Raw genomic sequence first — 21823 nt, forward strand, 5'->3', positions numbered from 1 at the left:
TACTTTAGAGAGGTGAATACTTTTAACAAACATAGAAGAACAGATGGACTAAGCTTACAACATACATTTCTTTATTAGTGAGGTTAAATAATTTTTACTATTTTTATTAACCATTTATATTTATATTAATATAAACATTTTCTTTGAATTCTTTGCAGATTTCTCTATGAGTTATTAGAATTTTCTTATTAAATTATTAATTTCTGTATATTGAAGAAATTGGGCCTTTGTCTATTATTTACTTTGACTTTTTTTTTTTTTTTACTTTCTAGTTTTATTTTTTCCTAGTGGAAATTTTAAGGTTATATATATATATTTTATTTCATGGCTTGGGTTTTATGTAATTCTTTGAAAAGCCTTCCTTACTCTTAGGTGACAAAAAAATATTCACTGTGTTTTACCAAGTGTTTCATATTGGCTTTCATTATATGGAGGCACCATATTTTATTTAAATAATTCTATTAATAGACCTTTATGTTGATTCCCATTTTCTGAAGGCTACATCCTCTTGTTTTGTCCTGGACACCCTGGAAACCAAAGAACAATAGGTGAATGTATTGTCTATAGAAGCTTTATATAAATGCTTAAAAGTTTTTCTTATTTGGTTTCGATAATTTCAACTACTTTAACTATATTTCACTTCATTTTTTGGTTCATTTTTTGTTACTCTACACCCGAATCTCCCTGCCATTTCACATGTCCATTAAAATGCCAGTGCCCAAACTTGGCATGATACTTCAGGGTGTTACCAATTCTAAGTTTAGCAGAGGGATACTTTCCTAGCCCTTGGATGTCATAGACCTATTAATATATTTCACTATCACAGTTAGCTTTATAAAACCAGCCACACTGTATTGCTGACTCACTCTCAGCTAGTGGTTCCAGGCTATCAAATTCATAAAACTAGAAATAATGTTTAATGTCTTAGATGAAAGAAAAAAAGATCCTGGAATTTTGGAACACTGGGCCAAAAGATGAAACTTATCAGGAAGAAATAAAAAAGTTTTGCAATTAATATAAAAAAAAATAATAAATGACCTAAGTACAGGATAGGGATGATTCCACTTAACACTTAAACACTAAAACATTTTAGTTTCCTATAAACTTAACATCAGCAACAATGTGAAACAGCTGCCAACAAGCTTAATGCATTTTTGACAAGAAAAAAAATTGATGTCTGACTGTTCACAGCCTCCCCCCTTCCTCCTCATCAAGTTCTTTCATGGCAATGTCAGTTCCCTGGCCTTTTAAAGAAACTGGTGGAGTGAGTAAGAGGAAAGAAGTTTGATTGATCTATTGGAAAAGTTGGAGAGATAATGAAAATGAGAGCAGGCATTAAGAAAGCCAGTAAGAGTTAGGGGAGAAAAAGTTTGAGAAGTTTATAAAAGAGAGAAAAGAAAAAGAAATTGGATTAGCTGCTATGTGTGGCAAGGAAGGCTTTTTAGATGAAGAAGTTTTAAAGAAAGTGTCATGTGTTATGAATATCATGTCATTTTGTGTGTTCAGTGACTTAAGTAAAATTTAAACATTTTTCTAATTATTTTTGGATGTCTGAAATATGTGTCTTTAGATGGAACTTTAACCTGAGAAACTGTCACAGAATATCTGGTCTGTATACAGTTTACAAAATCTTATGTCACATCAACAGAACTATAGTTAGTGTTCACAATAATAAAGATGACAATCGTGTCACTTGGTCATCTTCAGCCCTGGATACCACAGTTTTACAAGGTGTATTAGTTTTCTAGGGCTGCCATAACTAAGTACCACAGATTGGATGGCTTAATCAACAGAAATTTATTTTCTTACAATTCTGAAATCTAGAAGTCCAAGATCAAGGGACTGACAAGATTGCTTTCCTCTGAGGCGTTGCTTCTTGGCTTGAAGATGGCCATCTTTTCCCAATGTCTTCACATAGTCTGCCCTCCATGTGTGTCTGTGTCTCCTCTTTTTATAAGGACTCCAGTCTTATTAGATTAAGGTTTGCCTTAATGACCTTGTTTTAATTTAATTACCTCATTAAGACCCCTGACTCCAAATATTGTCATATTCTGAGGTATTGGGGGTTAGCACTTCAATGAGGATACACAATTCACACTATACACAAAGCTACTGACAAATTCAAATTTTATTTTAATTTTTAGATTCCTTTGAATTTTATTGCTGGTCTTTAAGGGCTCTCGTAATCTGTAAACAACCAGAATAGTTTCAACTTCACCATTAAATCACTGGTAATAGTAAATTCACCTTGAAGATATTGATGCACATGAATTCTGTTCCACCCAAAAGAACTAAGGATCTGGTATTTTCTTAGACATATGCAAAATGGTATATAAGTTGGCCCTTTGGAGGTCACTCACTCACACACACACACACACACACACACACACAAAGAAATAATTTCCTTTTCTGTCAAATGAATCAAGTGAACTAGATAACCAGAAAGGTCTCTTCTAGTCCTGAAATCCTACAATTCTGATTCCAGAAAAACAAAAGTATAATATGTTGTTAAATATAATGTTAAATATTGGGTCTGTGTTATAAATATCAAGCATGCAGGAAAGGCAGAGAGCATGTTAGGAATTGTGAAAGCTTTTCTTAAAATGTGAATGGACAATCTAAAATATTTTGGAGGAAAATCCTTTAAGTCAGATTGCTAACCTAGAGTTAGGCCTTAAGAACCATAACTCACATTGACGGCACTCAGGTTCCCAGTTTCATATTGTTTCTATAACTAGTTTTTCCTCTCATAGTTTTATATGCTTCAAAAGTGACTCAGGGGACTTAACCATGTATGGTCATGTCTTGCCATACATTTCATACCTCTTTAAAGCTGCAAGAAAAAATACATTATATTTCTCATCTCTTTTACTTTTATTTTATAGTTTGTTGCAGAAATAGTAACACTTAATCAGCAATAACAGATGTATTTAGACATAGAAGAATAGATAGTAAACTTCTGTAGTATACAGATAAATATTTGGGTTTGACAATGTTTTACACATTATATTTATTCATATTTCCCAAGCTCACATAGAAACCTATTCATATACATTTCAACAAGCCAGGATTACACAGTAGATCTGCCAATCCCGAAAATTAGTTTTTTAAAATACCTTGTACAAGTCAGAAAATATGGCTCATCTCTTTGAAGGTTGAAGACAGGCTAATATTTTACTTTTCTTTAAAAAAATAAGATAAGGGCCAACTATTGGGCAAAAGTTGTGAAAATGTAGCAGTAATACTTAGAGGTTGCTTTCTGCAGTGAATTATTATACTTTGAAAGACTTTCATGTACTATCAAGGCTCATTTCTGACATCAAGTTAAACTCAGTTTGGCATGAATAATTTTTAAATAAAACATTTTCTGAGGGTGGAAAAGAGCCATATTGAATTTTATCTGGTTATTAAATTCAAAAAGTGCTTTGTATCAAGAAAGTGGATATTGTGCCCAGCATTATTAACATATTCTATTTAGAAAAATGACACTGTTATTCATATGAAAACAGATGTTGGTCTAGATAAAGTTAAATGCCTTCACCAGTCTCAACATGTGTACATAAAATTACAGAAATTAATTATAGTTCATGCTAGGATTTTGACTGATCTTTTGCTACGAAGGGAATGTTTAAGTTATCTACTGCCGCATAACAAACCATCCAAAAATTTAATGGCTTAAATTAAGGCTTGGCAAACTTTTTCTGTAAAGGGCCAAATAGTAGATATTTTTAGACTTTGTAGACAATATAATCTCTGTCACAACTACTCAACTCTACTATTTTACCTCAAAAGCAACTACAGATATAATGTAAACAAAGGGGTGTGGCTATGTTTCAATAAAATTTTATTTATGAAGAGGCAGTAAGTCAGATTTAGCCTGCAGGTCATACATAGTTTGTTGACTCTTGCTTTATTAAGGCTTATAATTCTATAGGTTCATATTTTGGACAGAGCTCTCAATGGAGGTGACTTGTCTCTCTGCTCCTCATGGTTGGATGGATTGACACATGTTTGTAGTCTATTGGCAAATTGGCTGGGGGTGAAATTGTCCTGAATAGTCTCATTCACATGTCTGGCAGTTGAGTGTGGCTGTTGGCTGGGCGCATCAGTTTTCCTGCACATAGCCTCTGTAATAGGCTAGCTGGGGGGTTCTCACATGGTAGTTGCTTTCGGTGGGGAAAAAGCAGAAGCATCAAGACATCTCTGAGGCTTCAGCTATAAAGTCACTTCACCATATTCTACTGGTCAAAGTCACAAGGCTGGCACAGATTCAATAGACTCCACCTCTTAATGGAAGGAGCTGCAAAGAATTAGGGGCCATTTTAAATTCACTACAGGGAGTGCTATCAATTCCTGTAAGACTTTTACCAACAACTTTCCTCCTTTGAAAACCTGTCAAAATCTCATGTATTATGGTCACAATTGTCACTGTAAATCATATAGCCACAAGCTAAACAAGAAACAGAAATTAATCAAAATTTCCATTCAAATAATTTTGGACAAAAGACCCAAAAAAACGAAGAAAAGAAATCCTCTTCAATAAATGATGCTAAGAAAATTGCAAAGCCACATGCAAAAGAATGAAACTAGACTATCTATCACCATACACCAAAATTAATGCAAAATGGGTCAAAGACCTAAATGTAAGACCTGAAACAATAACTTGCATAGAAGAAAACACAGACATTAAATTCATGGTTTTAGAGAGGATTTAATGAATTTTACCTCAAAGACAAGGCAAAAATAATTGAATGGGACTATATCAAACTAAAAAGCTTTTGCACAGCAAAAGAAACCAGCAACAAAACAAAGAGGCAACCAACTGAATGAGAGAAGATATTTGCAAAAAGTCAGCCCTCCATATCCCTGAGTTTGAAATCCATTCATTTAATCAACCATGAATCAAAAATAGTATTTTCAATCTCCAGTTATGAATCCGTGCATACACAGTTCCAACTGTTTGCACTGTTTTACTCCTTTTTATATAAAGGACTTAAATACCTGCAAATTTTGGTATGTGCGAGGGACCTGGAACCAATCCACCACAGGTACCAGTGACTGTAGTTAAGTTTTGGGGGAGTCTAGAGTTATACACAGATTTCTGACTGTGCAGAGGGTGGGTTCCCATAACCTCCACATTGTTCACTGGTATTCAGGTTTGTTCAATAACGCTGGTTATAACTGCTTTCCCACTGTTGCTGCTGTCCCTCCATGTGAACTCTCTCCTCATTCCACTCATACTCTGAGACCCTGTTCCAAGCTGCCACCTCCCCACGTAGATGCCCTCTCATGCTGCTCAGGCTCCAACACTGTATGCCAACTCATCACAACCACTGCTCATGCCCCTGCCATACAGACTTTTGTACTCAATCTTGAAGGAATGAAATAATGAATGCAGTTTCTGGATTTTTCTTCTATTTTTTGTATTGGGACCCATATAAAATGTATTTGCATAACTGAAATACAAAACTTCGAAAACAGGTTTTGTATGCCTAAACCTACAAAATAAATAAGTATTATCACAATATATGCATTACCAGTGACATAGTTGTTACATTATTGCTATCACCAGTTAAACTTCATTATTCTTTTTAATAGTCCTGTTGTTTGGATGCTGTGGTGTTTAGACTTACAGATAAATGGTCCGCTGCTGTAATTATCTTCATAATTTTTATCTTCTTGTACTAGACATGTTAATCAATAGTTTTTGCCATGAGCACATCCCTCCTGAAAAAGCAGCCTATTAAATTCTGTTTAATATCACATAACTGCAATCCTTATAGGAGACAGAGCTGATTAGCCACTGACCCAAAAGACATAAACCTATGATTTGACCAGAACAGGGTTCTGCCTATAATCGATGCTGTTGGTTCCCTGCCTATATACCTTTCACACCTTCCGAATCACATTATGTCGACAACATTCTGCTCTAAGCACCTGCCACTTTCTACTTAAGGTAAATGGAGCAGGCTGGCTACGTATAAGTTAACAATCCTGGAATCAGCCCTCTGCCAATGAAAGATGGAAGTTAAAGGACAAATACCCAACTTCTTTGCCTCTTTACTGTGGCAACTCTGAGGAATATTCTACACTGTCTCCAAGAGTTCCCCCTTGGCACAGTTAGTTGCCCATAGCAGTGACCTGCCCAACAATGAATCCTTTATTGGCTTCCTTTCTTTCCTTATCTCAAGTCCCTGTTTCCCTAAAAGTGTTTCCAGGATCCACCTCTCAAGTAAACTACCAGCTCTCAAATTCTTGCCTCCAAGTCAGCTACTGTGGGAACCCAACCTAAGAAACTGCTAAAATGTCACAATAGTTATCAATAGAGTCTAACAGAGATCCTTCCTCAGGTATTTAAATAGGAAGTACAGTTGCACCACTTGATACATTCTTAGAAATGTGTTGTTGGGGAACACATTGTGTGAATATAATAGGGTACACTTACACAAACCTAGATGATATAGTCAACTGCATACCTAGGCCTTGTGACATAGCCTACTGTTCTGTAGGAAATGTGGAGGGAAAAGGGATTCTATGGAAAGTAAGCTCAGAGGGTTATCTGATCATAAATTCCTAACTGGGCAGGTCATGGTGAGTAGACATGCCGCAGGCATATAATTTCTTTTGTAAAAGGCTCATCTATGCCTTAAGCAAGCCCTGTCCATTGTTCTTGTACATCTAGGTTAACACATCTTTGAATGCCAAAGTAATCCTCCTTTTCAACCCTTCAGAGGAATAACCACCCTCAAAAGAACACATAATCTTAACTATCCAGTAATCCAAACCCCATCTTGCTTTCTCCTACCTTCATGTAATCTACCTTACATTCCCTCCTTAAGCCTAAATATGTTTTTTAAAACTGCAAAACTGTCGTTCTCTGGAGCATTAAAGATCTTGTTTGCAGGCATTGCTGTCAGTTTGTTCAAATAAAATCTTATAAAAATTTTATGCAGGTTTAGACATTTCTTACACTGACAATACCGTAGGCAATTGTAACACAACAGTAAGTGTTTATGTAATGAATTGTTCTACAGATGTCACTAGGTGACAGGAATTTTCAGCTCTGTTATAATCTTATGGGTCTGATGTCATATATGTGGTCTGTTGCTGACTGAAATATCACTATGCAGTGCATGACTATATATTTTTTAAAAAACCATTTTTAGTTGGACAGAGGAAAAGAGATATGTAAACGCTATTTGAACACTATTTAAATACTATGTGGAGCATATAGAGGAGATATAAAAATCCATGCCCAGAGGCATCATCCTTTGGATCCAGAACCACCTTCCAGTTCTAATCTGCATCAGACTGTGCTCTATTACAGCTCCTCTTGAATTTACATGAGATTCTTTTATTCTTTAACTGTATATGTGCCCTAAGAATAATGAAAACCAGCACTCCCATCACCACTCATCTGAGTTTATATTGAGAATCTCCGTTCCTTGATATTAAACAACAATATAGGATGCATCAACTTTGATTTATATTTTGCTTCCTGCCTATCTCAGGAAACAAGAAAAATCCCAAATAAGCAACTTAACATTACACCTTAAAAAACTAGAAAAAGAACAAATGAAGGCCAAGCCAGGATAAAATAGGAAATAATAAAAATTAGATCAGAATTATATGAAATCGAGGGAAAAAAGACAATAGAAAAAATGAATGCAACAACGCGTTGGTTCCTTAAAAAAAGATCAGTAAAATTGACAAACCCCTGGCTAGACTGACTAAGGAAAAAAGAGAAAATACACAAACAAAACCAGAAATGAAAAAAGGAGAAGTTACAATGGGTACCACCAAAATACAAAATATCATACAAAAATACTTTGCAAGATTAAATGCCACCAAATTCATTAACCTAAAAGAAATGGACAAGTTCTTAGAAATATACAACCTTCCCAGAGTGAATCATGAAGAAACAAAAAATCTAAATAGACCAATTAACAGTAAGGAAATTGAAACGATCATCAAAAACCTCCCAAAAAGTAAAAAGTCCAGGACCAGATGGCTCTACTAGTGAATTCTACCAAACATCCAAAGATGATTTAATACCTGTTCTTTTCAAATTTTTCCAAAAAATCTAAGAGGCAATACTTTCTAACTCATTTTAAAGGCCAATATTACCCTGATACCAAAACCTGGTCGAGATAACGCAACAAAAGAAAACTATATCCCAATATCTCTAATGACTGCAGATGCAAAATTCCTAAACAAAATACTAGCAAACTGAATACAACAATACATTTAAAAGATTATACATCATGATCAAGTGTGGTTCATTCCAGGGGCTTCAACTTATACAAATCAATTAATGTGTTATATCACATAATTAAAATAAAGGATAAAAATCACATGATCATATTAATAAATGCAGAAAAAGCATTTGACAAGATACAGCATCCATTTATGATTAAAAGACTTAATAAATTAGTATAGAAAGAAAGTACCTCACATAATAAAGGCCATATACGACAAACCCTCAGCTAATATATTTTGGATCCTGTATTGCAGCTAAGATAAAATCTTGCATAAAGTAGATACTCAATTAATATTTGTCTGATGAACAAGTCAGAGAGTTATTTAAAAGGTATGTTGACTGAGTATAAATGAAATAGGAGGCTTTGTTGAAATTAAAAATGACAAATTTTATTCAAGAATCTTAGATTTTTAAATAGGAAACATTACCAGGTAATATCCAGCATGTTCCAAAGAAAAGAGAAAGGTTGAGAGTTCTTACAGTAAAACTACATTCTGAGAAGAATCAGTCCTGCATTCTTAGCCTCTGGATTTGATGGAAATGGTAATCTTCCAGATGGCCAGTGGTCTGGGTAATGAATATCAAATGGTCTGGATAATGAATGTTATGGACACATGACCACTCTCTCCACTGGGGGTCTTGGAACATATCCCCCCTAAATAAGGGAGAATTACTGTATTTTTTTTCTAGTGGGAAAAGTTTTAAGGAAATTCAACCAAGTGTGAAAGATTTGCCCCAAAGTCTTTAATAAATGTTTCTGAGTAAATTAAAACGATTTAAGTGTCTTCTGGCCAGTTCTACTTGGATGTCTCAAAAACAACTGAAATTAATCTGAAATTGAGTCTATCTCCCAAAGCTGGTCTTTTAATAATACCCTTTTATCAGTATAATGTCACCACCATTTATCCAATTTATGTGTAAGCCAGGAACCTGGGGTTATTTTTAATAACTTCTTTGTCCTTCACTTCTCCATATCTAGTTAATGACGAAGTTGTATTATTTTATCTTCTAAACATCTCTTGAGTCTTTCTGCTTATTCCCAACTCTGCTGCCACTTCCTCTGTCCAAGCTATCATTATACTGGACTGCCGGACTACTATTCTAACCTACTAATTAGTCTTCTTTGTATGTACTCCTGTTCCCTTTTAATCCATTTTCCACTCTGAAGTCCTTCTTTTCATGTCTGAATGCAGATCTGTTTATGTTACTTCCTCTATTTTTTTCCCTTCCTTTTTTAATGCCCTGCCCCTGCACTTCCACCACTGACCCATGGATGTTGCCATTTTCCCCTTAAGAACTGGATCTCTGAAGGCAGGGCATCCCCTTTCACACACACCCAGTGTGTACCCGGTGTGCACCTGGGGCCTGGTGCACACGGGGTATGGTCTGTGGCTCCACCTGGGGCGCGAACCCAGGACATTTTGTGTGCAAAGTAGACGTGCTAACCATTACACTATGGAGCCACCCCCCACTTCCTTTATTCTTAGCCTGCTTAAAATTCTTCAGAAATCTATTGGACATCTGACGATTTCTGTCCAGAAAATTCCCATCCTCCTTATGGTAATAACATGCTAGCCACAGAGATTGTTTTAGAGAAGGGCGTTTAACCCAAATCTAAAGCACTTAAAGTACTGCATCCCCATAGCTAAAGGAATTGGTTCAATGTGGGCATGTAATTTAAACAAATCCAATCAAGGACATTGACTGGTTCTTGTGACTATGTTGGGAACCAGAATAAAGATTAAGCTAGGAGAGTCAAGGAATCCCAGAAAGCTAGACCAGAGGCATGAAGACATCATCCTCCCATGGATAAAACTGTACTTGGGTAGGGTCTGAACTATGAACTTCACCATTAGATAAACCAGTGACCTTTTCCCTCCCCCACCCCCCTCTTTGGCTTAAGGCAGATTAGACTTGGTTTTCCATCACTTGTGGCTGAAAGATTCTTAGCTAATATCCACATGTTGCACACTGAAAAAAAGCAAAAGTCCTTAATATAACTTGAAGCACATTTGCATTTGCTCCCTGGGTTCAAGTCATAGAGGCTGCCATTTAACCTCTATTTATGCCATATCCTCTTCCTGAAATCCTCTTGGCTTACTACACACCAAAATTATGCTTCTTATCCTACTTATTCAGTAACTCAGCTCAAATGCCTTCCATGACTCTTCAAACACTCTCAAAGAACAGTATGGAGTCAGTTCCTATTTGTAAGTACAGAAATTTTACATTCATTTGTGAGATTCTCTCATAAAGTCTGTCTCTTAACTATTGTTACATGTAAGAAACTCTCTTTGCTCACTACAGTTCCTGACACAGTTAGTGCTTTATTTTTGTTGTTGTTGAATTAATTAAAGAAGTCAAAGAGAGGAAGATATTCTCTGAGCAGAACAAGTTTCATTTAACATCACACTTTATCAAATAACAACTTGAATTGCATTTGAAAAGAAGCAGAAAATCACAGTATCAATGGTTCACTTACAAAATGAAAATAGGTTAGTAAAATTCATTTTAAAGCGATGGTGGAAGGAGAAATTTTCCTGGTCATATCCAAGCAATTTATAAAAATGAGAAATTTAAAAAACCGATATATCAGAGACACATACTATTTTATTTAGAAAAATGAAATAGTTGAGTTAAATTAACACTTTTGGAGGGTAAAAGTTGAATAAATTTGCTTTTAGTGTAACTCAACCAAAGGGGGCAGAATATGACCAATGTATTGATTTAGAAGTAGATGAGATGATTGTGAAAGAGCAGGATTTCTGGCAGTCATTTCCCTAGATTAAAACTGCAACAAAGAAGCTGATAAACGTTTGCAATTCTATTTCAATGTTGGATTGAATCTCAACATATACTTTCTTTCAACTATTGGGAAAAGAGTTTGGAATAATTTTGTTATACTACGAATTACATAGTCCATCATGCTCAAAAGACAATTGCAGATGAATTTCAGTTTTAAGATCATATTTCCCCACCAATTTTTCTTTCCTGGTGCTCCATCCTCACAGCAGGGAAACAACAAATGTGTATGGGGAGGTTAGCTGACCATATTGTCGCTCTAATGAGAGTTTCATAAATATAACAAAATTTGTCATATACTTGGTAGAACAATACTTTGTTGTTATTCTTGTTTTAAACAATGGCTGAATGAAAATATACCATGAGTCAATTTGGACTTTGAATGAGCTATGATTCCATAATTAACAATACCTAGAAAAGTAAAATCGTAACGTTTAGATCTCTGAATTTATTTTTTTCTTCAACCTGAAATGCCTTCATTTCTCATTTCTATCTAATCCAAATTATCCTTGATTTTTAACCACACACTGAACTCACATCTTACAATCTTATTACACTGGGTTGATTTTGTTGTTGTTATTTGTACTTGGCTAGTATACTTATTTGTGTGAGATCAGTGACTCCTAACTATCAATCCAAAGACCACATTATCTATATACCAAATTACCTGGAAAACATAAAATACGGCTTCTAAACTGTTCCCTACTCTTCTCTCACTTTTAAAATTTTGACTCGGTAAATCAGAGAATCTAAGAAATATGAAAAAATTTTAAACATTCTCTGTACATCCATGTTCATAGTGGCATTATTCAAAATAGCTGAAAGGTGGAAGCAACCAAGTATCCATCAACGATGAATGAGTAAACAAAATGTGGTTTACATACAATGGAATATTATTCAGCCTTAAATAGGAATGCAATTCTAATATATGCTACAACATGGACGAACTTTGAGGACGTTATGCTAAGTAAATAAGCCATTCACAAAAAGATAAATACTGTATGATTCTACTTATATGAGGTACATAGACTAGTCAAACCCATAGCAAGGTAAGGTAGACGGGTGGTTGCCAGGGGCTGAAGGAAGGGTAGAATGGGGAGTTATCGTATAATGGATAAAGAGTTTTACCCATTAAGTGAAAAAAGTTTTGGGAACAGATGGCGGTGAAAAGATGTGAATGTACTTAATATGACTAAACTGTACACTTAAAAATAGTTAAGATGCTAAATTTTGTTATGTGTATTTTACCACTATTTTTAAATGGTTAAGATAATAATTTTTGTTATATTCAATTATAATTTTAAAAATTCTCTAGATGTGTGATATGCTGGCAACAGTCATTTATCTTGGTTCTTCATTTTTATTATAATATTTTATTCATACATTTCTTCATAAGTATTTATTGAGTACCTGCCATGCACCAGGCAGCATTCTAGATGCTGGAGATATAACCACAATGCAAGCAGACAAGGTCCCTGCTTTCAGAGAGTCATAATTCTATTGTCTATGATATTGTATTTGTAAAAATGAGGTGGTGTAGCATGAGACATAAAACCCAATTTTATAGCAGCTTTAACACTCGAGATGTTGTTTTTGCATGTAAAATGTCTATTTGACAGGAACCAGGTTCCTTCTAGCTTTCTTTATTAGTACTAGGTATGACCATATAGGCATGATCCAAGGTGGCTGCTGAATAGCTGGTCATTGCATCTGCATTCCTACCAGCAAGAGGGAGAAAATACACCCCAAAGGGCATAACCCTTATTTTGGGGATAGTCTCTGGACATGATATTCATTAATAATAACTTAGTCATATGGCCACAACTAGCTGCAAGAGAAGCTGGGAAACGCTGTCTTTATTCTTGGCAGCCATGTGCCTAGGATTCTCTTAGTGAAAAAGAGAATAATAAATACTGGAGAACTATCAGACTCTGCCACAATTATTTTCAGATCTTGAATTCTTTGAAGGCTGAGTGGTCTCAAAATATAGAAGTAGTCAGCAGAAACCAAGGGGCAAGGTAGAGGGAGTATTTAGTGTAATATCCTTCTGAGAGCTTCACCCTTTTAACATGCCCCTGCCTATTGATGAGGATTGCCTTACCTTAGAGCAGACTTTTTATGTAATGGGCCAAATAGTAAATACATAGGCTTTGCGGGCAATCGATTCTCTGTCAACCACTCAACTCTTTTGTGATTGCATGAAAATAGACATAGAAAATATGTAAATGAATGTGTGGCTGTTTTAAATAAAACTTTATTTACAAACACATGTGGTAGGCCGAATCTGGCCTGTGGGAAATAGAATGCCGATCTTTGGCATACCTCACAACATAAGCCCTTAAGAGGCCTTAGTATTTTATCCATATATTTTACATTTTGTCACCTTCATGGGTAGTAATCAAAGCTAAACATGTGACTCAGATCTCTCAGGAAGTTTTATTTATTCCATCAAGTCAGCCAATGGCACAAGTAGAGGTAATAGTTAAGCATTAGAGTAATTTAGAATGGATAGTAGAAGAGGTGTTGTGGAGGAAGACCAATTGTGGCAATTATTTTCTCTTTCTTTGAGATGTCTTTTCACTTTCTTGACAGGGTTTTATGAAATACACAATTTTAAAATTTTGATGAAATACAATTTTTACCTTTGGTTACTCATGTTTTGGTGTCATATCTAAGAAACAATTGTCTGATCCAAGGTCACAGAGATTTAAACCTTTGTTTTCTCTTAAGAAATTTATAGTTAACTCTTATATTAGATCTTGATCCACTGTGAAGTAATTTTTGTATATGTTATGAGGTAGGTGCACAACTTCATTCTTTTGCTTATGGATATCTAGTTCTCTTAGCACAATTTCTTGAAGAGATTCTTTTTACTCCCATTAAATGGTCTTGGCACCCTTGTTGAAAATCAATTGCCCATTAATGTATGGGTTTATTTGTGGACTCTCAATTCTATTTATCTATCCTTATGCAAGTCCATAATTATTTTTACTAACCAGAATGCATATTTTGCAGTATTATAGTTAACATATCCTTTTATTTATGTAATCATTTACCAAATATTTTCTAAGCACCTAAATAGTGCCTGACACATAGAAGGTGCTTAGAAAATATTTGGTAAATGATTACATAAATAAAAGGATATGTTAACTATAATACTGCAAAATATTTTCTAAGCACCTTCTATGTGTCAGGCACTATTTAGGTGCTTAAGGAGAAAGGAAAAACATTGTCATTTAGATTATGTTTAGGTACAAATAAGACTCCTTGGATGTGCTTCCTCAGATATAGCTCTCTGGGAACAGTTCCTTTTGATCTGTAGACCTATAAACTAAAGAGACAAAAAATCTCTTCCATACATTCCCAACATGCCATGATGTTGGCACAAAAATAACTGTGATAGATACTGCCATTCAAAAAGGGAGACAATCGAAGCACACAGAAGTCATTGGTCCCTAGCAATACTAAAATCCGGCTGGACATATATTGCCAGTTCCTTGATTGAAGGATCATTCCCATTGTCTGAAAATTATTTGCCATGACTCTTGGCTCTGCCTCTGTATTCTTGACCTTTTCATTTTCCATGGAAAATAGCCCACATTTACAGCTAGGTAATTTTCTCAGCCTGCTCTGCCCTTAGAAAGTTGGGATCCAAAGATCACTCTCTCGCTCCCTTTTTTTGTACAATCTTTTTAGTCCAAGTTGATATAATTCTTTTAAAATCTTTGTAGAGTTTTTAAATGAATCAATTTATAATCCACTCCATTAAACAAAATCTATACCCATGGGTCTCTTTGGGATAGCTTCTCTTACTTTGGTCTTATTAGGCTCCTGAAAGGACAATATCTTTAAGAATTCTTAGAAGTCCTCTTTAAATAGAGATGCCCTTAAAATCCTCAGAGGACATTGTGTCTGAGGAAACCACTTTGGATTTTTCTGAGATCATAACAATAGACCTTGTAGTTCTTCCTTAGATTTGATCTTCGCTGTGAAGCTTTTTCCTCTTTGAAATCTGGGAGAGCCTGAAAACAATAGTTTTATTTTCAAATTCAGCTCTTCATTTCGCTTATTTCTGACTTCTCACATTTTACTGTAAGCAAGAAGCATCAGCCAGGTGGCACTTTCAACATTCTTCCAGGAAATCTCAACTACATCATCGAGCTCATCAGGTATATTTTCTACTTTCTCCTTTATCGCACGTTATAGTGTTGCTAAACATTCTGTCACTATGTAAGAAGAATCCTCTTCCTCCTATTTCTAATAACGCCTTCTTTACTTTCTTTTAAGCCCTCTCCGAGAGCCCTTTTGAGGGCCATCAGACTCTGCCATCAGTCTCTTAAAGGCACTTTCACCTTCCATCCACTGTCCCAAAGTTCCAAAGCCACTGCCATGTTTTTAGAGTTTTGTTACACCAACATCCTACTCCCAGGTACAAAACCTATTCAGTTGCTATGATTGCAGTATAAACTGCCTCAAACTTGGCAGCTTACAGCAACTATTCATTATGCCTATAGATTTTGTGGGTCAGGAACTTTGTGGGAGTGGCTTGTCTCTGCTTCATAACATTTGTGAGATGGAAGACTTGAATTGAAGTTTGGGAACTATATTCACCTGAAGTCTCACCAATCTGTGTGGAAGTAGATAAACCATTCATTCTGGAGCTCAGTCCCTCTCTATGTGGTCTCTCTGAATATGCTGATTTCCGCTTCCTCATATCATGGTGACTGGGTTTAAGGACATGTATCTTAAAAAAGAGCTAGATGACAGCTCAATTGCTTTTTGTGACCTAACTTGGAAGTCACACAGTGTTATTTCTGCCTTGTTCTATCAGTTAAGATACAAGGTCCTCTCGGGTTCAAAGACTCCACTTCTTGATGGAGAAGTGGCAAGTGGAGAAGAAACATGAAGAGTAAATGAGACCATAAAAAAATGCTGTGGCCATTTTGGAAAACACATAGGAAGCCTAGAAAGGTACTCCTTCAATACATCTCTTGCATGAGAATTCCATTCCAGGCTCTCCTTCTAGGAAACTCAACTGCATTAGTTTCAAGGGCTGCTGTAACAAAGAACCATGATCTGGGTGGCTTAAAGAATAAAAATTTACCCTTTCACAGTTCTAGAGACTAGCAATCCAAGACTGAGGTATTGGTAGAGTTGCTTCTTTCTAAGAGCTGTGAGGAAGAATCAGTTCCATGCCTTTCTCCAATCTTCTGGTGGTTTGCTTGCAATCTTTAACACTCCTTCACTTATATAGAAACAGCACTTCAATCTCTGCCTTCATCTTCACGTGGCATTCTCCCTGTGCGCATGTCTCTGTGTCCAAATTTTTGTAAAGACACCAGTCATATTGGATTAGGGCCCACACTAATGATGTCATCTTAATTAATTACATAAATTAATTACATCTGCAATGACCCTATTTCCAAAAAAGGTCACATTCTGAGGTACGAGGGTTAGGACTTCAACATATGGATTTGGGGGAACACAGTTAAACCAATAACACTGATCTAAGTCATAAGAGTACCGACATTATAGTATTATTGCAAAGAATACCTGAAATAATGCATAGGAAATTCATAGCACCAGCTAAATGATCAATACATGTTAGCTAACATCATGATTTATCTTTGGATCCAGAGAGACTAGCACAGTGCTTAGCACATAGTGAGCAAATAATGAACATCTTTAAATTTTGTCTGTCTGGATTTCACTCCACATTTTCTGGTAAGAACATCCTGAAACAGTTCCCTTGCCAGTCTTGATGAGGCAATCATGCAAATGCCTTGGCCTCCCTCAAACAGGTGGTAAGTAGATGGATGACCCAAGAATGCAATTCAAACTCTTTTTCCCAATACTTAAATCCACACTACCTCACTACGAATACTTAAATCCTCCTGCCTCACCATGACTTAGCCATTTGGAGAGGGTGTAGTGGACATCTGTCTGGAGCCCAGCACTTTGGGGACACTTTCCCTCTATTTAGAGAGTTTCCTTCCTTCTCAAGTTAAAAGTCAGAAATTGTGCTTCCCTAACCCTCCTTGTGGCTGGGAACAACTATATGACTCAGTCAACACCCTGCCCACCATCCCCTAACCCCCACCCCCAGACACTCTTGTGATATGTCCTTGGAGAAGAGACTAATATGGGGAGAAATGCCATGTGAAATCCATTTTGCCAGTGAGAGTGACACCACTGTCACTTGGCCTTCAGAGGCGGCACTGTTGAGTTTCTGGTAACAGAGCTATCAGTAGTACCTGCATCAGTAAAATTGCTTCTGGCAGAGGAAAATGTAGCATTGAGTCCTGGGAGGCGAGTATGGAGGCAGTAGCAATGTCCTCAGGCTAGTTCTGATGACCGTTCTAGGTGGTATTCTGGAAGTTCTACCTGAGCCTGGCTCTCTAGCCCTCCTGGAAATTTTGTGACCTGCCAAATATTCTTTAATAAATTTCTTTTTGGCTTAACCAATCAATTATATTTCTGTAACATTCAACCAAAACTTCAATCAGTAAAATTTGTTATACTGATTCACAGTATTAAAAATCTGATAAATTAATGATAATTCTGTGAGGTAAACATTGTTATTCCCATTGTATAGATGAAAAACAGATCCAGTAATATTAAGTGCATCTGGCCCAAGGTCATGCAGCTACTAAATCCTAGTGCAGAGATGTGAATTCTAGTCTCTTTTTTTTTAAAAAAACAAAAAAAAACAAAAAAACTCCAAAGTTCATTTTTTTAGTATGCCATTTGAAACTTGCTTTCAGAAGTAATCTTTTGACAGAATAGATTGGTTTACTCACAATTCATCCTAATCTCCTTCTAGTGTGCCTTCCTATACTACAGAGACTGAGAAATTAAAATTGCTATTTCCTAGACTCATTTACAACTAGGTATATGATTTAGACTCCACCAAAGAGATGTACTTGTATGAAAACTGAACTTAAACGAAGTTGGAAGGCAGGCAGGCCTTCATTTTGATGGTACATATCAGGTACACATGGTTTGACACCAACAATTGAGGCTACAACTTTCTGATTCCTGAATTGTAGCAAAAGTCGTGTGATCTTGGAGCTGGCAGGTGGCGCAGGGACTCTTTGATTCAACAGCTTCCTGACTACTGCAGAGAGAGTTCTTTGAACAGGTCAGCTCTGTGGTGGTGTCCTGGAAGTCATCACTGGAGGCCCAGCCTAGAGCCCATTCCTCCAGCCTTTTATACTGTGAGTATTTGATTCCCTCCATCTAATTCTTTTCTGCTTAAACTATGAGACTGGTGTCTGCTACCTGCTTCTGAATCCTGTCTAATATAAGCATGTACAGAGGTCAAGTACTACATAATCAAGCAGCACTGTAAAGAGATTCTTATCTTCTCTCAGAGTCACAATTAAGGTGGGGGGGGGGTGGTATATATTCAAGGTAAATCAATATATTGAAGTCATAAACATCATGGCCTCTCCAATCTTGCCACACCTGTATCTCAAGGACACTTAGTGTATCAGTTAGGGTAGAGGCAAGCAATAGATGGCTCATTCAACCTGGATAATTTGGCGAGACACAAATAAAGACCATTTTTCAAAGATATGCACAGGGCACAGAGAACCACAGAGGTTATACAGTGCCACCAGACCTAAAGTAGCAAGGAGAAGGAGCATGTTATGGACTGAATGTGTCTCCCCCACCTCTCCACCAACTTCATATGTTGAAATTCCAACCCCAATATGATGGTATTAGGAGGTGGGGCCTTTGGGAGGTACTTAGGTATGAGGGTGGAACCCTCATGAACGGGATTGCTGCCCTTATAATAGAGACTCCAGAGAGCTCTCTAGCCATTTTTACATTATGTAAAGATACAGAGAGAAGTCGGCAGTCTGCAACCAGGAAGCAGGGGCTTGCAGCCCCAAAACTGTGAGGAATAAATTTCTGTTGTTTTTAAGCCACCCTGGTCTATGGCACTTTGTTATGGCAGCCTGAACTAAGAGCCCTTATGGAAACCTGGAGACAGTTATATAGAGAGGATGCCTTCCAGGAGCTGTGAAAGTTGGTTGAGGGATGCGGCTAACTCATGGCAACCTCATACTCGCCCTCCTTTCAGTCACCTGCCCATTTCCAGAACCCACATGCCAGTCAGAGAACAAGAGCTTATATTGTAATTCATATAGAAAAACCTCCCCGGGTGAAAAATGATGGAGACTTGATCTGAGGAGCAAATGAGAGATACCCAACACAGCAAGTGAAAAGATAAATAACCACAGTGCAGCAAGAAATCATAAAGAATGTAAGTGGAAATGTTTTGGTGCTACTGAAACATTTTTGTCAGGGGGGAATACAGTTTTCTGTGGTGGGGGTTGGGGAGTTGGTGCTACTTAATTTTTAATGCTCACGGGTTGATTTTATTCATTCCTTTTAAAGATAGTCAAAATAATCTGCTCTATGTGATTTGAGGGCATTTTACTCAATTTAGCAAGAGGGTCATAGAGCATGAGAAGTGGAAGACACCTTAGAGTTCTCGCTGGACATTTCTCATGTCATAGATAAGGAAACTAAGACTTAGAGAAAGAAAATAAATTCCTCCAAAGTCACATATCCAAGAAGTTGCAGAATCAGAAGGCACACCTAAGTCTAACGATGCCCAATTCAGGGGTCTTCCACTACCTGCAGCTAAAATCCATATTGGACACAAGATATGCTCATTACTAATGGCTAGGCTGTAATGTGGCTACAGTCTTAGTCTTGAGCATCTCTCTGCTTTGATTTTATTTTTCTCTTCATTTTAAACATTTACCTGAGAAACTGAATTTCAAAGACACTTTTCCTAAAAATAACTAGAAGCTACGGAGGATGAAATTAGCATAATGTATTTTATCTATAGTTTACAGTGTGTAATCTAAAAATGTGCGACAAAGCAAAGCTAGTAGTGCAAAGAAAATTCCCCTGAGATATTTGGTGCCATTTAAAACACCTCAGTATGGGGGGATGTGGGAGCAGCAGCCTGTGACACATTTCCATCAGGGTAAAATGTTATTCCAGTGATTCACAGAAAGAAGCCTGACAAACACTTCGAGTCGATATAAAGGTTCTTGCCATCAAGATAAAATGAGAATTGCAGTGGGTGGTCCCATTCTAGCTTCATGTCTCCTTCTACTTCTGTCCTGACTTAGGTGGTTGCCCTGGAAACAGTGGGGTGGCAAACAAAACCATTTGGAACAACTTTTAGGAAGCCTTATGCATGAAGGCCTAATTTTTATTTGCTGCTGCCTTTTTTTCTCTTCTTAAAGGGTAACTTTTCCATGGTTGTCATTCCCTGAGAGGGTGTGCTCTTTGGACTACCTTAACAGCTGAATTATTCTAAAGTCTTTAGCAAGGTCCAGTTGGAGGGCTAGCCAGAGTTTGGCAGATAGTGGAGGAAAGGGGTTTTATTTCTCATTATTCAGCTTTGGATCCGAACACAGATGGTCCTGATCTCCTCCTCCCCCACTGAAGAATTTTTCTAAAATGACACCCAAGTTTTTCTTGGCAGAAGTTATAATTCCTGGCAAACAGTTCACTGCAGCTCTAATTATGATGACAGCTTTAATGGAGAAGATAATCATATTAAATGGTTCTTATTCAGTTCCATGTGATGAATTAGTGAATACCAGGAAATGTGTTAAGCAGCCAAAAATAAGGGGAAGGGGTAAGGTACTGAGCTACAAGTTGAGGTTTGAGGGATTCCAAAACTGGGTGGGAGATAGGACAAAATGATCTTAAAAGAGGAGATGCTGATTCTATTGTCTCAGGTGGCTTGTTTACTAAGAAACCCCTTCTGCCTGATGTGTCTGAAAAAAATTTTCTGACTTATAAAAATGGTGAAGAAGATTTTATTCAAGACTATTGCAATAGGAGCTGACTCTACCACAATAGGGGACAGAGATCAGGCTCAACTCCTAACATGGCAAGATAATTGAGGATTTAAGCCCAAAAGCAGAGTGAGGGATCAGTGGATGGAAAATTAAAAGGAGACACAAAAAGTAGGGAAATTCTTTTTCAACAGGATTCCTGCTAAAGGCAGGTCAAGGATTTATACATCAAAGGTGCGGGGGCAAGGGGGTGGGGGGTGGCAAGAAGCTCTACCAGACATAGAGGGTGATCAGATATCAACAGTTGAGCGGACTCTCATTAAACTTACTTAGCAGGATTCTTGTTAAAACTGGGCTAGGCATGCCAAAGACAGAAAAAGGCCAAAATGGAGGCCTGCGAATCTGTCAGTCCCACTCCTTGTTTAAGGAAAGAAGAAACAGTCTTCTTTCATTTGAACAATATAAGTCCATTTCTTGTTAGTTTCCTTTTGTTCATTAAGGGCTAGATGAACCATCAGTTGGGACTAGAGGATATTTGCTGGATGGTGCAAATCATCAGACATTTAAGAGGGGGATTTTCTAGGGGAAAAAAAGAGAAAAACATAAATTAATGGTTAGAGCAGACTATAAATCCAGTTTCTGAGTCAAGGGTAGCCAGTTGAGATTTCTATATATTGCACTTGAGGGATCATTAGATGGTAGAATGAGGACAGTAGTGGCAATCTGACAGATGTCCTTACAATCTGAATGTCTTTGGCGATGGCAAAACATCAGTGTCACAGTCATGGCTATTTCCCAGAGCAGAGTATGGAAGATGTGAAACTGTCACTACACTTCCTGAGTGGCCTACACAGCAGCATCTCCAGGCATGGAGGACTGACGAAATGTGCAAGATGGCAGAATTCAGTTCAACTTTCAAGGAGATAAC

At 36.9% G+C, this 21823-nt stretch overlaps 2 long non-coding RNA genes across 4 annotated transcripts in view; both read right to left on the reverse strand.

Moving 5' to 3' along the window:
- Positions 1-248: 248 nt before the first annotated feature.
- Positions 249-21823, reverse strand: part of LOC107517616 — an 84745-nt gene continuing 63170 nt past the window's right edge. For 2 of the 3 annotated variants that reach the window (XR_004950107.1, XR_004950105.1), the window contains one exon: positions 17775-21474. This is a non-coding gene — a long non-coding RNA (uncharacterized LOC107517616). Of the gene's footprint in view, positions 528-17774; positions 21475-21823 lie in introns of those variants that run through there. The other variant, XR_004950106.1, reaches the window with a different exon arrangement.
- LOC118600441 lies at positions 9485-16421 on the reverse strand. The gene is made up of 2 exons (XR_004950108.1): positions 14243-16421; positions 9485-14136 (listed from the first exon to the last, which is right to left on the reverse strand). It is a non-coding gene; the product is annotated as an uncharacterized LOC118600441 (long non-coding RNA).

The sequence above is a fragment of the Rousettus aegyptiacus genome, unplaced genomic scaffold (genome assembly GCF_014176215.1).
Source record: "Rousettus aegyptiacus isolate mRouAeg1 unplaced genomic scaffold, mRouAeg1.p scaffold_m13_p_3, whole genome shotgun sequence".
NCBI lineage: Eukaryota > Metazoa > Chordata > Mammalia > Chiroptera > Pteropodidae > Rousettus > Rousettus aegyptiacus.